Source organism: Bombus flavifrons, chromosome 1 (assembly GCF_040668555.2).
Source record: "Bombus flavifrons isolate JBK064 chromosome 1, iyBomFlav1_principal, whole genome shotgun sequence".
In the NCBI taxonomy this organism is placed as follows: domain Eukaryota; kingdom Metazoa; phylum Arthropoda; class Insecta; order Hymenoptera; family Apidae; genus Bombus; species Bombus flavifrons.
In genome coordinates this window covers 7,166,106-7,180,201 of record NC_138442.1, presented here as the reverse complement: position 1 = coordinate 7,180,201, position 14,096 = coordinate 7,166,106, and the positions used below count along the sequence as shown (strand labels likewise).

Genomic DNA, 14,096 nt, shown 5'->3' with positions numbered 1-14,096 from the left:
GGATTTTCGAGCGACCCGGTGCTCTTTCGTGGTACTTTGCAGATCGATAGACCTTCCACGCGACGATTTTTCCTGCCCCGTCCGTTTCACATCTTAGGATGGCGATTGCATCGCTTGCAGTAGAACGAACTAGTCGTTTTCCTCCTTTTTTCAAGGTTACACCACGTGTGCCGAGCCCTGGAAAAACGAGACGAGTTTAAAGACAATTTCCAGTCGCCTTTAGCTGCGATCGATGAAATTTCCTAAATTACTGTAATCGACGACCAATCAGCTGCCTCGTTTCTGCTTCGAAATGTCTCGAAAACTCGAGGTGGTCAATGAACTTTGCAAACGTCACATCGTGCGTCGCATCGACATCGAATGCAATTTATCGAAAGTTTCGTTCTTTCGAATGCCGGCAATCCTCTTGATCAAATACAAAAGAATAAAATAAAAAGGTAAAATCGCATTCGTTTAATGGTTGGTTTATTCTTCATCCAAGGCGCTCATTGTATTTTGAAAATTATTCTACGACACTGGAAAACGGAGGAAGACGGTGTTATACCAGTGACGGCAATATCGGTGAATATTCCAAGCGATCCTCTTCATCTTAGGCGGCTTTCTGAGCAAAACCCTTGCCAGCAACGCCCCTTCTTCGTCTTCTTTGCCTCTTGAACAAGCCGAGGCGAGGATTAGAGAAGCCAATGCTTCTAGTGGCACGGCGTTTGCTCCTCAAACCCAGAGATTTCCAGCTTTATTACCGGAACGACGATATGTACCGTGTCCAAAGCAACACCAACAAGACATTACCAAATGTAAATAACGAGACGAATGGAACATACGTCGTGAAACGACGCGTTTCGCAAAACAAAGTTCTTTTAATGAGATAATTCGACTCTTTTAATACAAATGTGACACGTATGCACTTGTCACGTCGAAGACACAGCGAGTGATGAAATTAAGAAATCACTGGTCGTTCAAATGATTTCGCTTAAGTTTAGATATACTGGCAGAGTTTATTATGGGAATCCAACAGAGTGACGTTTAACAACTAGTCAACCGAATAGGGAGATCTGCCTGCCCTCTGTGAAGAACATCGTTACGTTATCGAACAGGGAAATCTCCCTTTTTCACTTTTTGTTTTTCTTTGTTGTTGTTGTTGTTATTATTAGTTATTGTTTACCTGGAATTGTTGGCAATTAATCACGCATTAAAGCACTTTTTCTGCTTTTATAAAGTACAGTATATTGGGTTGGCAACTAAGTGATTGCGGATTTTGTCAATACCACCTAATGATAATGTAACTTTTTCATTAATTTTAACACCACTAAATTGGTGTATTTTATTCTATTGGGTTGGCAACTACCACCTAATGACAAAATCCGCAATCACTTAATTGCCAACCCAATAGAATAAAATATACCAATTTAGTGCTGTTAAAATTAATGAAAAAGTTACGCTATCAGTTATGACTAAATGAAGTTATAATCAAACGACAGCACACTGTAAAAAAATATTAAAATGTATTATGAATTTTTAATTTCACATTCAAGTCGTGTTATTTATCCTTAGTCATTTTTAATGTTCTTAATTTTACCTATATTTTTGTATATTTTTAATTTGATGTTTTGTATAAACAATATGTGAAATCGTTAAATAAAATCATTAGCGCAAAATGTAATTAACCACCTAAATAATTTTTAGACTTCTTTGTTTTTTGTTTTCGCACACTGGGACGCTGTCTATGTTGTTGTTTCGATGGCCTGCGAGATGTTCGTTACGCCCCCTTGGTTTTTCTATTGCTAATTTATGGCTCTGTGGCACGCTCATATGCTCTTGTAAAATATCGAAGAATGTTAGATTTTTACGGCAAATCTTAAGATTTACCGTCATCGTTAATATAAATCCGGAATATTATAAAATCAATATTTATTTCCTGCTTTAATGAGATTAATTGGCAAATCTTAACGTTTGCTACTGGGCTACGCTAAATGTCAAAAGTTTCGCGTACAAAAGTATAAGAGACAAAGACAAAGTGCTTTCGTTTCAACTTGCAAGTTGTCGTCGCTCTTTTCTGCTATTATCGACACAAAATGAGTGTAAAGGAAGCATTCTAAACTATATATTGTACTATATGCAGCGCGCTTGTACTATTTTTGTCCGTACGTGTGCAACATTGACGCGACAAACGTACATACGCGTTGCTCGCACGAAAAAATCTAGTCCAAATCGATACCAATCCCACACGCGAGTAAATTTAAAAAAACATTGTTTTCGCCGAAAATCGCGACCCCCCTCCCCCCTTGAATTTCTATTGGTTTCGACTATTTCTTTGAGCGAACGACACGGCCGATTCCTTCCACTCGCTCCTATTCAACAGCGTGAAATTTGCTGTTTTTAGTTTGCATTGACTCGAATGGTAATTCATAGAATTTTTCCCTTTACGCTCGCTTTATTTCGATAATAGCAGAAAAGAGCAGCGATAATGTGCAAATCGAAACAGAAAGACTTGTGATACGGTGCGGGTACGAGTACGGGTCCCTGTGAAACTTATGACATTTACCGCAGCTTAGTAGCAAACGTTAAGACTTGCCAATCAATTTCCATAAAAGCAGAAAATATTGATTACATACTATCTCCGACTTACACCGACATTGGCCGGTAAATCTGACGATTTGCCGGGTAAACCAAACATTTTCATGTACTTGATCAGTCGAGACACATTCTGTGTGTAGTACACTTTTGGCAAGCGCTTTTATTATATTTTATTTAGGCACCATAACAGTTATATCAGACAAATTTTAAAATTTTTAATATACGAGTTAATATCTTTAATTAAAAACGTTTGGTTTCGGACGATCATATAAATAATTAAAATTTGTTTGATCATCGATATAAACATTATCGAGGAGAGGAATTTTATTTCGCTTGTGAATAAGCAGTATCGACGAGGCAAGTTTAATTTTGGTTAATAGTAAGCAATATAAACGTCCGGAATTTCTTTTGGTTACCAATAAATATTATGGATAGCCCGAATTTTATTTTAGATATCGACGATTATTCGTTGGCAAATATTTTTCCTGGTTACGTTCGAATATTGATAGTTGGATAGTTGTTATCAACATTATCGGTAATTAGTATATGTTCATTGACAACATATCTAAAGAAAATGGATTGTGAAACGTATATTTTATTAAGCAAAAAAGGAACGTCATGAGAATATATGAAAGAAAGAATAAAATAAAAAATATTGTGGCACGATAAATTAATAAAACTGTTATAATATCGTTCGTTCTATCCTTCCTTTGATATAACGTATTTTTATATCATTTTTTAGCAAAGAATAATAGAACGTACAAGTATCATAAGTAATGAAATTCTTCCAATGAATACTAATCACGAGTAACGTTAGTAACAGTTGACAATAATAGAATGCGAACGGAGAAAATTCTTGTCGCTGATATTAGTTAGAGATAAGCAAAAAGAAGGTTTCAGCCATCGATAATGATTATCGGTAACGAAAATAAAATTCTGGCTGTCGATAATAATGCTCACTAACTAAATTATTTTATTGGTTACTGGTAGCGAAAATGAAATTTCCGCCAGCAATAATGATTACAGGTAGCGAAGAAGAAAAGAATACTCATATTGTCACTCATATTCAAAATCACTCATATTGTGGTTATTCGTAATCGGAACAATACAAAAAATTGATATCTTTTAATCATTTCATTTTCTGACAAATTTCCTTCAAATTCGTCGATAACCGCCTTCCATTTAAATTGAGATGATTATAACGTGTATGTGTATTTAATAAAGTAACGAGTGAATGAATTTCTAATAGTCAAACGTTTTGAAATAAATACAAATACAAGTACAAAGATAGCATATGCCGGTTTTAATCATCGCTAGGGGCAATGTTACTATACCAACCGAAAAAAGAATAATAATACTAATGTTATAGGCAGCACCTTCATGCATTTATATCGACGGACGTTACCACAAAAAGTTAACCTTCTTATGTAACTCTGGCTGAAGATTCCAAGAAACAGCAATAACAATCTATTCAAAGTTCTTTTTCTTCTAGACCTTGCAATCGAAAACAACGTTAGTATTCAAAGTCACAATAATATGGGTCTCTCCTAGATTTGAATTTTCCGTTTCAACTTGAAACTTTTCCTACGGCCATGTGCCGCTACAAAATGAATGTTAATTTTTACTCAATGAATCTTTTCCAAAAATTGTTCAAAATAACTCTTACTCTGAATGTCCGATTTTGTTACGTTACATTTTATACACATCGTATTGTCTCTTGCGTTACGCGAAGAAAGAAGAGACGCGTAAAGCCAGCCGAACCGCTGCCAAAAGCTTCAAGGAAACTCGCTCGAAATAATGTAACCAAATGGATGGGATAAAATGCCGGATATGAGATGAGCGAACGTCGGAGAAAATCGGCAGACGGTTGGAGAATCGAAGAATTCGAGTAAAGGAGCGAGCGCGATATTAAAGAAAGAGAGAGAAATGCGAAGACCCTGGGAAATATTCACGAGCGCGGTTGTTCGAAAAGCAAAGGCGAAAAATAGGGGAAACGATGAACGCAGGGAAAATGAACATTTAATTGAATTTAATGTAATATACGGAAATAAAGATCGTTGGAGATGATGGAAAGGAAAGGAAGAAGGGGACGTGGGAAAGGGAAACAAATGGACGAGAAGTTTCTAATTAAAGCTTCTTGGCCTCGAACCAATTACGAAGCCTGGCAGATCGCCGTGAGATACACGACATATCGGCTGGATCGCAACGAAAACCGCCAAGTCCTAATGGTTAGCGTGAAACTTCCTCCGAGCACTGTGAAAATTGTTCGCTAAAACGATCGAACTAATAAGCTAATTAGGCATTTGGTTCCAGGCTGTTTTCGTCAATGCGTTATCTACGAAACCATTATGCTATTCCTCTCTCGGATAAATATTTGACGTTGCGGATTCGATAAACAACGCGCGTAGTCGTGCAAACTCGGCCAACAGAAACTCGGCAACAGTCACGTTTGTCATCCTTTCTCTTCCTCACCAACAGTCTTCCAATTTCCGATGCGTATTTATTTATTCTACGTAATCGATCAATTTTTCGTAGATTCCACAGACTCTTCCTTTGTCTCCAACCCGATAAAATCGCATGGACCAAAGAATCCATCGACCGACCGAAACATCGAATAGCGGAGATTAGAAATCGTCGCGAGATTAGAAATTTCGAGAATATTTCGCACAGAAGGATCCGAATAAATAGGAGGGAAATCGTAGTAGAGCCGAGCAGCGGGCGATTCTATGTGAGAAAATAAGAACAGAATTTAAAGAAAACATGTTTTCCTCTGAAGCTTCGTTTCCCAGAAAATCGACCTGCAAGTTTGACAAGTGGACGTAAATTCGGCTAATTCCAGACCGAACGAGAGTAAATAATCAACAGAGGTTCAAACTACACAAGAAAACAAGTGAAAAATGTAGAACAAAATTTTCTCATAAAATGCTTCCTTCCCGAAAAGATCGACTTGCAAGTTTGACAAGTGGACGTAAATTCGGCTAATTCCAGACCGAACGAGAGTGAATAATCAACAGAGGTTTAAACTACACAAGAAAACAAGTGAAAAATGTAGAACGACATTTTTTCATAAGATGCTTCCTTTCCGAGAAAACTAAATTTGAAATTGTTTCACGTGCACAGCAGATCAGTTCGTTTTCAATGAAACGCGTTCAAACTTTGTATCTTTGAAAGCGTGGCCTTCACTGGAAAAATTCTATTGTACATTTTTTACTCGTTTCTGCGTGTATAACAACCTGCTACCGATTGTTTATTCATATCTGATCGATAATTAGCCAAATTGAAATATACTTGACGAATTTTCAGATCCGATTTTCTCAGCAACCAAGCGTGATATACAAAAATGTTATTCCACGTTTTCGACATATTTATTCACGCAGAATCACCCTCCGCCAGACTGTACTGCGATTACTTTTACCCAACCGTGTACAGTTGAACAGCGTATGCACTAAAATTGTTAAAAAAAGAGTCGAGCGGATAAACACGCGAACAGTCGGTGGAAAGCTAGTTGGAAGTTGACCGACACTGTCAGCTGTCGCGTATACGTGGTGGTATAAATTATTCGTTCGGTGTGACGACTCAGTGTACATCGTCGAGCAATAAAGTGGCAGCCACGTGGCTGAAATTATCGTTAGCTCGTAATATCTTTTCCATGCTTTATTCTCCAGCCGCTGACGCTTTTCTAGGTGACGTTAGCTCGTCGTATCGTCTTTTGCACAGGGATAATCCCTTTTTTTATTCAATACGTCGTGTCGTCGACGTAACTCCTACTTTTCCACTGAATTACGGCCTATCATTTCTTCTGTCGACGAGAGAACTCGACGGGCCGGCCTCTTTTTGCTCCAGTTTTTCTTCAATCAGCCACGAAATCGTATTCCGCAACAAATGCGCCTCTCTTTGTCGATGAAATTTTACCTCGAAACAGCCGCGATGATACACCTTATTACATCAACGTTATACACTGTGAGACGATTCATGACGCGCGTAATTCACTTTCTCTCCGCCTCATTACACGCTGGTGAGGTTGGAACAGCGCTGTTAAAACGTTCAACGTCCCTTTGCTAAAGGCTTTGGTGGTTTTACGCGTCTTAAAAAGCGTTTCAAGCTTCGCCGGACGTTTTCTTCGTAATTAGCTGTCAAGCTGTGCACGCGTCATAATTAATAGTCAACAGGCAAGAAATACGCGCTGCGCCACCTTGTGACAAGAAGTTCCGTAATATTAAATCTTCTTCTAAAACAATTTTTTCACTTGTGCTTCGTCGTAAGATGTCAGCGGAGAAATAAAATTTCCATTTGTCTCGAATTCAACGTCGAATCGTAGTCGGCTAATTTCCGCTACGCGTCAGCCGGTCGTCCAGAAAATCGATAGATTTCGTAGCGTTTCCAACAACGAGTCTCCTGCGCCGGCTGATTACGCTCTTTTTCAACCTTTGTTTATTTGTGTATTTTTTTTTTTATTTATCTAAAGATAAATGGGAACAGGCTGAATAAACGACAAATCTCCATTCACGTGCGATGCTAGAACCGAAGGAGCTACGTAGAGTGCATAGGAAAGATACAAATAAAGTACAAAAGACATGTAACAGCATGTAACCTCACAAAATTATACGAAGCGAATTTCTAAAGCTACCGATGCCAACGCCAAAAACATCGACACACATGCAGTAAGAGCCATATTGGATCTTGAGTAGATTTACTGGGTGTGAATTCACAAGTAAGGAATCACGGCGGTAGAAAAGATCTGGAGAACCTAAACCATCTAAACGATCTGTTGGTGGCATCAAAATTTATAAGTTGAGGGAGTCGCGGACAAAGAACAACATTACTGTTAAGTTTGTAAAGAAAAAACAAGTCAGACGTGACCCTTCTTTTCTCAAGTGGTCGTAGATCCGACAAGAACATAATGGGGCTGCAGGGTCGAATTTTCTCCGCTACAGCTATTAGGTTGGCAACTAAGTGATTGCGGGTTTTGTCATCAGGTGGCATTGACAAAATCCCCAATCACTTAGTTGCCAACCTTAAATACCGTTCGAACGTGCTGACACTACAGAACAGCAGCGCCCCACTTTGTATACTCGTTCGTTTTTCAGTCTGTGCTTCCTTGCTTTGCTTGTCGCGTGTTCCGTTCACGGACAAACTTCATGTCCATTTGGAAAATCTGCAAGTAGACGAATTTGCAAAAGAGAGAAGTTTGCGAGAGAGAAAAGACGTTGTTCTTTGACTCGTGGAACGCACCATACTCGTGCATTCGGTTCTCAGAGTTTTAATCGCCTTTTACCTTGCCGTGTCATTACTTTCCACGCGTAACCAGATTTTACGATGTCGAAACTCAACAGGTTTCGGTCGTTTCCTATTCACCGTGAAGATGTAAATTTTCGACGCGTGCCTTCTCTGTACATTTCTATCGTATTCGAGGATACAGCAACAGGCAAACGCGATCGCGAATCTAATCGCTGCCAGCGATCAAGATCGTCACAGCGATAGCGAAACAACGAAATGAAAAATATATTACGTGCATTTTCCCCTCTCGTTACTCCATTTCCTCGTCGATGAACATCGAGCGCATCGGCGAATCACGAAACCACGAAATAGAACGATAATTCATTTCGCGACCAGAAGCAGCCGTACCTCGAATTTATTTGATTCGCGTAGCTTGCGTCGATGATATTCGCATACGCTCAACCCTCTTACGACACGGTACACTGAAGACTAACGCGATATTCTTATACAACACGGTTTCGTTGCAACGCCAATTTGCAACCAATTAACCGTGTTATGCGAGGGTCGACTGTATTTGCAGTTCGTCGAACTTTACAGAGCAGGTCGATTCTGGAAAATGGAACGGAACGCGTACGTTGGCGGACGATAACGACGACAGGCGAACATTTTGTAATCGGATATCGAAACGTCAACGCGCTTTTCCTACCGCGTAATTTGTCAATTACGTCTGTTTTGCGTCACGTTCTCATCGCTTTCGGCCAGATCACTCGGTATGTAGCAACTCAGTACTAGCGCTTGGTACGTACGATACGGTGCAACGAAAGGGCATTGCAGCACGAAAGCACCGAAATGAAAGTATTTCTCGAGCCACGTTGCAGGCAACACTCCCTTCCAGTCTTGTGGAAAGATCTCGGCAGTGAGGGACGATAGGAATGAAATTCGAGTAATAAATTGCAGGAATCGAGCGAAACTCAAAGGACTAGAATGAAATAAAATTGCGTAGGTGGCATTCCGAGCATAATTGCGAGGCGATCCGTTATACGGTACGTAGAGAAGCGAAGAAAAGGTGGAACGCAAGCCGTGTACGAAAACGTGGGTTGGCCTTGTCTCGGTCACTGCGTGCTACCTCGAAAACCATGCGCAAATTTATCGAAGGTTATAAAAGTCAGTTGCGACCAAACCGGCCTACTAGAAACATTATGTATGCGCGATTTATCAAAAGGAAACTTAAATAGTTATCGAAGAAATAGACGGTTTTCGTATGGTACGTTGAGCTAGTCTAGGCCTTCACAAAATTATGTATATTTTTTGTGCAAACGAATCGACAAACTTCTTTTTTCACTCTGACGATTGCAACATGCATGAACTACGAGAAATAGTTAAGAGCGTCGTGTCACGCTAAACTGTTTGACTAAATCCGACCGAAAATTGGGAAAACGTCATCCTTTTTCGGGTCATCGATCGTCTTTTAACGCGACAGAAATTTCTCTGAGCCATTGCTGTAACGTACGTGCATCCGATAATGTCCATCCACAAATCTAGGTTAGTTTTTCCGCGGCCTACAAACGAAAGAAGCGGGCCACGCATTCAACTTAACCTTCTCCTTTGAGGCACGTTCATTTTCCTTGAAGCAGCGAATCCGATTTACTTGTCTTTTATTTCTGCTTCTCCTTCGATCCGATCGACTTCCTTCGATTCGTCTCATCCATAAGAATTTTCATTTATTGAATTATCGATCGAGCGATCGAACTCTCCGCCGTTTCCGAATTCTTTCAATTCCTCGAGCTCGGTACGTGGACGTTTCCTTCTCTTCGTGTTGCACTGGCCCGGGCGCGTCATTTGCAAATAGTTCGGTCTTTAATCTCTTAGATGCGATTGAATTTTGTACGGGGCTGTTTCTCTGTAAAGTTTAACGCGAATTGTGCGTAAACGATATAGCACTGCGATGCTGCTCTCTACGCAAATATATTGCGTAGTGTTTTTCGACCGTTCGCGGAGAGACGCGATCTCGAAGAAGCACGTCAACGGGAATCGTAAATTCCCGTTACGATTCGAATAATCGACGCCACGAATCGATCGATCGATCGATCCCTTATTTCAATTAGGATAATAGGGGTGGTTGAGTGAGTATTGTGGTTAACAGGTTATAATACAGGGTGGTTGGTAACTGGTGGTACAAGCGGAAAGGGGGCGATTCTACGTGAAAAAAAAAGTCGAAAATATAAAATGAAAAAAATTTTTTTTTTAATTTTTCCATCGAGACAACGATCTACAGTGAGATCCGTTATAACGAGACGTGATAAAGTGCACGCGTACCGAGCGAAAATTCAAAGTCGATTTTCTCGAAAACAAAGGCTCAAATGAAAAATTTTTATTCCACATTTTCGACTTCTTTTTTCGCGTAGAATCGCCCCCTTTCCGCTTATACCACCAGTTACCGACCACCCTGTATATGTCGGCTGTTGCGTATTATCGACTAAAGAGCAACCGGTCAGGTCGAACCGATCGGTCGATATCGCGTACCTCGAATGACTTAACGTTCAAGGTGGAGGAGATGAAATAATTCGAGTGTTAGATTTAGACGGCACTTTATTTGTACTAGTTGTAGCACTTAAGGGGGGTAATTCGTACAAGGGGGGTAAGGTTAATTCGTACAAAAATAAAGCATGTTTTTGTGAATTATTTGTGACGACGCAGTTAAAATCTCTTTATTAAAACCAATAGTACATTAAAGTATGACATTCGAAGAATATTGTATAAAATTTTCACGGAGAAATATTAAAAAATACGGCAATGGCAGTAATTATTCGGACGTGTCTGGGAAAAAAGTAGAATTGCTCATAATTTGGTGCTGGATTATCTGAAATCAAAAAATCAAAGTTCATTCGTTAGGTAACAGTTTTCCCCAGGTAAAGCTGGGAGGGTTTTTCGAAATTTCAATTTTTCGCTTTTTTGGAACACTTTGAAGGGATAAATTAGCCGATTTTGCGAAAATTTGCGGCTGCCATTGCCGTATTTTTTAATATTTCTCCGTGAAAATTTTATACAATATTCTTCGAATGTCATACTTTAATGTACTATTGGTTTTAATAAAGTGATTTTAACTGTGTCGTCACAAATAATTCACAAAAACATGTCTTATTTTGTACGAATTAACCTTACCCCCCCCCCTTAACCGAACTAAGTGAGAACTATTGTCGTCCTAAGTCTGTACTGTCCGATGATTGAAGATGAACTCAACTCTCCCGTTCCTGATTCTCTCCTCCCGCCGTTGGATTTCTTCTCCCCATTGTTCCCTTCCGGCTGGTCCTTTCCTGGGTTTTCCTGGCCTCGAGTCATTACGTTTACCGCCCTGGGAGGACATGTAATTCGGAATTTCCTAACGAGAGTAATGGGCCTGTCCGTGTCATAAACGGACGGCCACTCAAATTCCGAATTACAGCCCTGGGAGGACCGGTAATTCGGAATTTCCTAATGAGGGAAATGGGCCTGTCCGTGCCATAAACGGACGGCCAACTAAAATTCCGAACAGGGGCCTTTCTTTTGGAATTTTTGTACAAATGTATAAGCTATAGTCCAAATGAAATTGCTGTAAACGGAACCAAATGGGAAAGAATTCAGAAAGAGTCAGCTTCTGGGAGATTACCCTTGCACAATATATTCAAAGACACATCCGGTCCACAGGATATGCAAAAAAAGTATCATGAAAGATAAAGTAATTAGCGCATTTTCCTTACTGATCGACAGCCATATGTTGCAACGTACATCTTGCACCGAATCAGAAGCCTCTCGAGTTTTGGGTAAAAAATGGATCCTTGAACAACAAAATTGGAAGCATTCCTTAGAATATTGTACGGAGAGCATACGAAGCGAAAAATTTGAAACTTTCATATTTGTGGAATATAAAATGGGGACCAAGCTTCTTTTCCAGTACAATGAGTCGGAATGAGTTTGTTGAAATATTGACATTTATTCGATTTGACAAAAAAGATGAAAGAAATCAACGTTTGAAAAATGACAAATTTGCACTAATATCATCCGTAAGGGATAAGTTTATTGAAAACAGCCAGAATTGCTATAAACCTGCTGCAAACATTATAATAGACGAGCTACTTTCCCCAACCAAAGTCAGATGCAGGTTTACGCGATATTTACCGAATAAACCCGACAAATTCAGAATTAAATTTTGGCTGGCATCTGATGTTCAAACAAAGTATGTCGCAAATGGATTTCCTTATTTAGGAAAAAGCGAAAAGGGCCTACCTGAAACGGTCTAATTTTATAATAAAACAAAATTTGGGGTAGATATAGCAGACCAGCAAAAAATATTTTTTTTTATTTTATTTATTAAAATTTAGAATCAATTCTCGCATTGAGAATTTTCAGTAATTACAAAAAAATATAGCGTGAAATTGGGTTCAAGAAGATGGCCACTTCAAATACTTTTTAATATTTTAGATTTATCTGGCATAATTGCCTGGATTTTATATAAGAAAACCACAGGTCAGCAGATATCCAGAAAAGATTTTATGTTTCAATTAGTAGATGAACTTGCCGCTGACAATGAAAAATCACTGATAGAACATAGAGCATATGAGATCAGAAGTACGTTAGAGAACTCACCTTATTCTCGCAAATAGTGTCAGATACGGTACTGTAATAATAATAAGACCACCATCATTTGCAATCTTTGTAAAAAATATGTATGCGGAAAATGCTGGCAGAAGAAAGTTTACGTTTGTAAGAAATGTGATGAATGATAAATTTTGTACCTAATAATCTAAATTATATTTGTATTTTATTTATTCTATTACGCTTATTACGCTTATTGTTATACAGGGTGGTTCGTAACTGGTGGTACAAGCGGAAAGGGGGTGATTCTACGCGAAAAAAGAAGTCGAAAATATAGAATAAAAATTTTTCGTTTGAGCCTTTGTTTTCGAGAAAATCGACTTTGAATTTTCGCTCGGTACGCGTGCACTTTATCACGTCTCGTTATAACGGATCTCACTGTAGATCGTTGTTTCGATGGAAAAATTAAAAAAAAAATTTTTTTTATTCTATATTTTCGACTTCTTTTTTCGCGTAGAATCACCCGCTTTCCGCTCGTACCACCAGTAACCAACCACCCTGAATTATTATATTATACTTCTTATATTTACCAATGGAAATTTATTTTAACATTCTTCTTACCAAACGTTTTGATACTAAATATTCTCCATTATTGTACTTATTGTTATTATTAAAGTTGTTATTGTATAGTTTTTATGATCTCAGAACATGGAGTTCATTTTGTAAGATAATAATAGATCAATAAATATAAAAATATTCTACTATTACGTATTTTTTAAAGATCAATCATTTCGACTGGCTTTGGTAGAGATAGCTACGTCTCAAATGCCGATAGTTCTAGTGTTAATAAATGAAGATAGGAGAAGGAAATCTCCTGCCAACGTAGCTCGTGAGTGTCATTGTTTATGGGAAAACCCCGCTTTTCCGATAGACAAATATCCGCTTTGTCCGTAATTTGTAAGAGCGTGCAATAAATCTAAGGATTGTTCTAAGGATCCTCCATAAACCGAAAATAGTTGCAGTATTAGAGATTAAGTTAAAAGATTCAGTTTATGATGGGGCCTTAGGCTTAATGAGGGTCTGAATAACGGTACGCGGACCCTTGGCAGTCAGACAATGAGGGACGGCGCGCGGACCATCTCACGCGTTGTAACACATTGGAACGAAGTATTTTGATAATTAAATTTATGATAGATATATATAAGATAATAAAAAATATAATTTTTCTTAAAGATATAACGCATATACTTGAACTTGAATAATTTACTTTAATAATATAATTTAATTTAATAATACAATTGAGTGCGATATATTTTAAAGCACGCTGCGACACATAAGCCCACGTCACAATCGTTGACAGTGTTTTTTTATACTGCTCTTCGTTTTCTATTTTCAAGCGATATTTTTATCAGCTTGAAGATTCTAAAAAATTAGAAGAATACGGATCGGCATGTTAAAGAGAGCATCCAATAATGGTATATTTATTTTAATAAAAAGCAACAATTGATATCTGACACTGGCGTATCAAAAACAAAAACTATATATTCTGTTTATATATTGTTAACACTGCCATAAAACGTTGCGAGGACAAAAATAGTGTGAAGCAAGACAAATGAAGAAGGTCGTTTAGTTCAAACGGTAAGCAAATAAGTAGGAGAATGTGCCATTGTAGCCCCACTTTCGTCGCAATAGACAATGGCATGCACCCCGTATATAAGAGCAGCCGAGTTCCG

At 38.5% G+C, this 14,096-nt stretch overlaps 1 protein-coding gene across 4 annotated transcripts in view; it reads left to right on the top strand.

Moving 5' to 3' along the window:
* The window catches only part of LOC138180539 (frequenin-2), a 49,382-nt gene that overhangs the window by 22,453 nt on the left and 12,833 nt on the right, over positions 1–14,096 (top strand). The gene's annotated exons all lie outside the window — the stretch shown is intronic.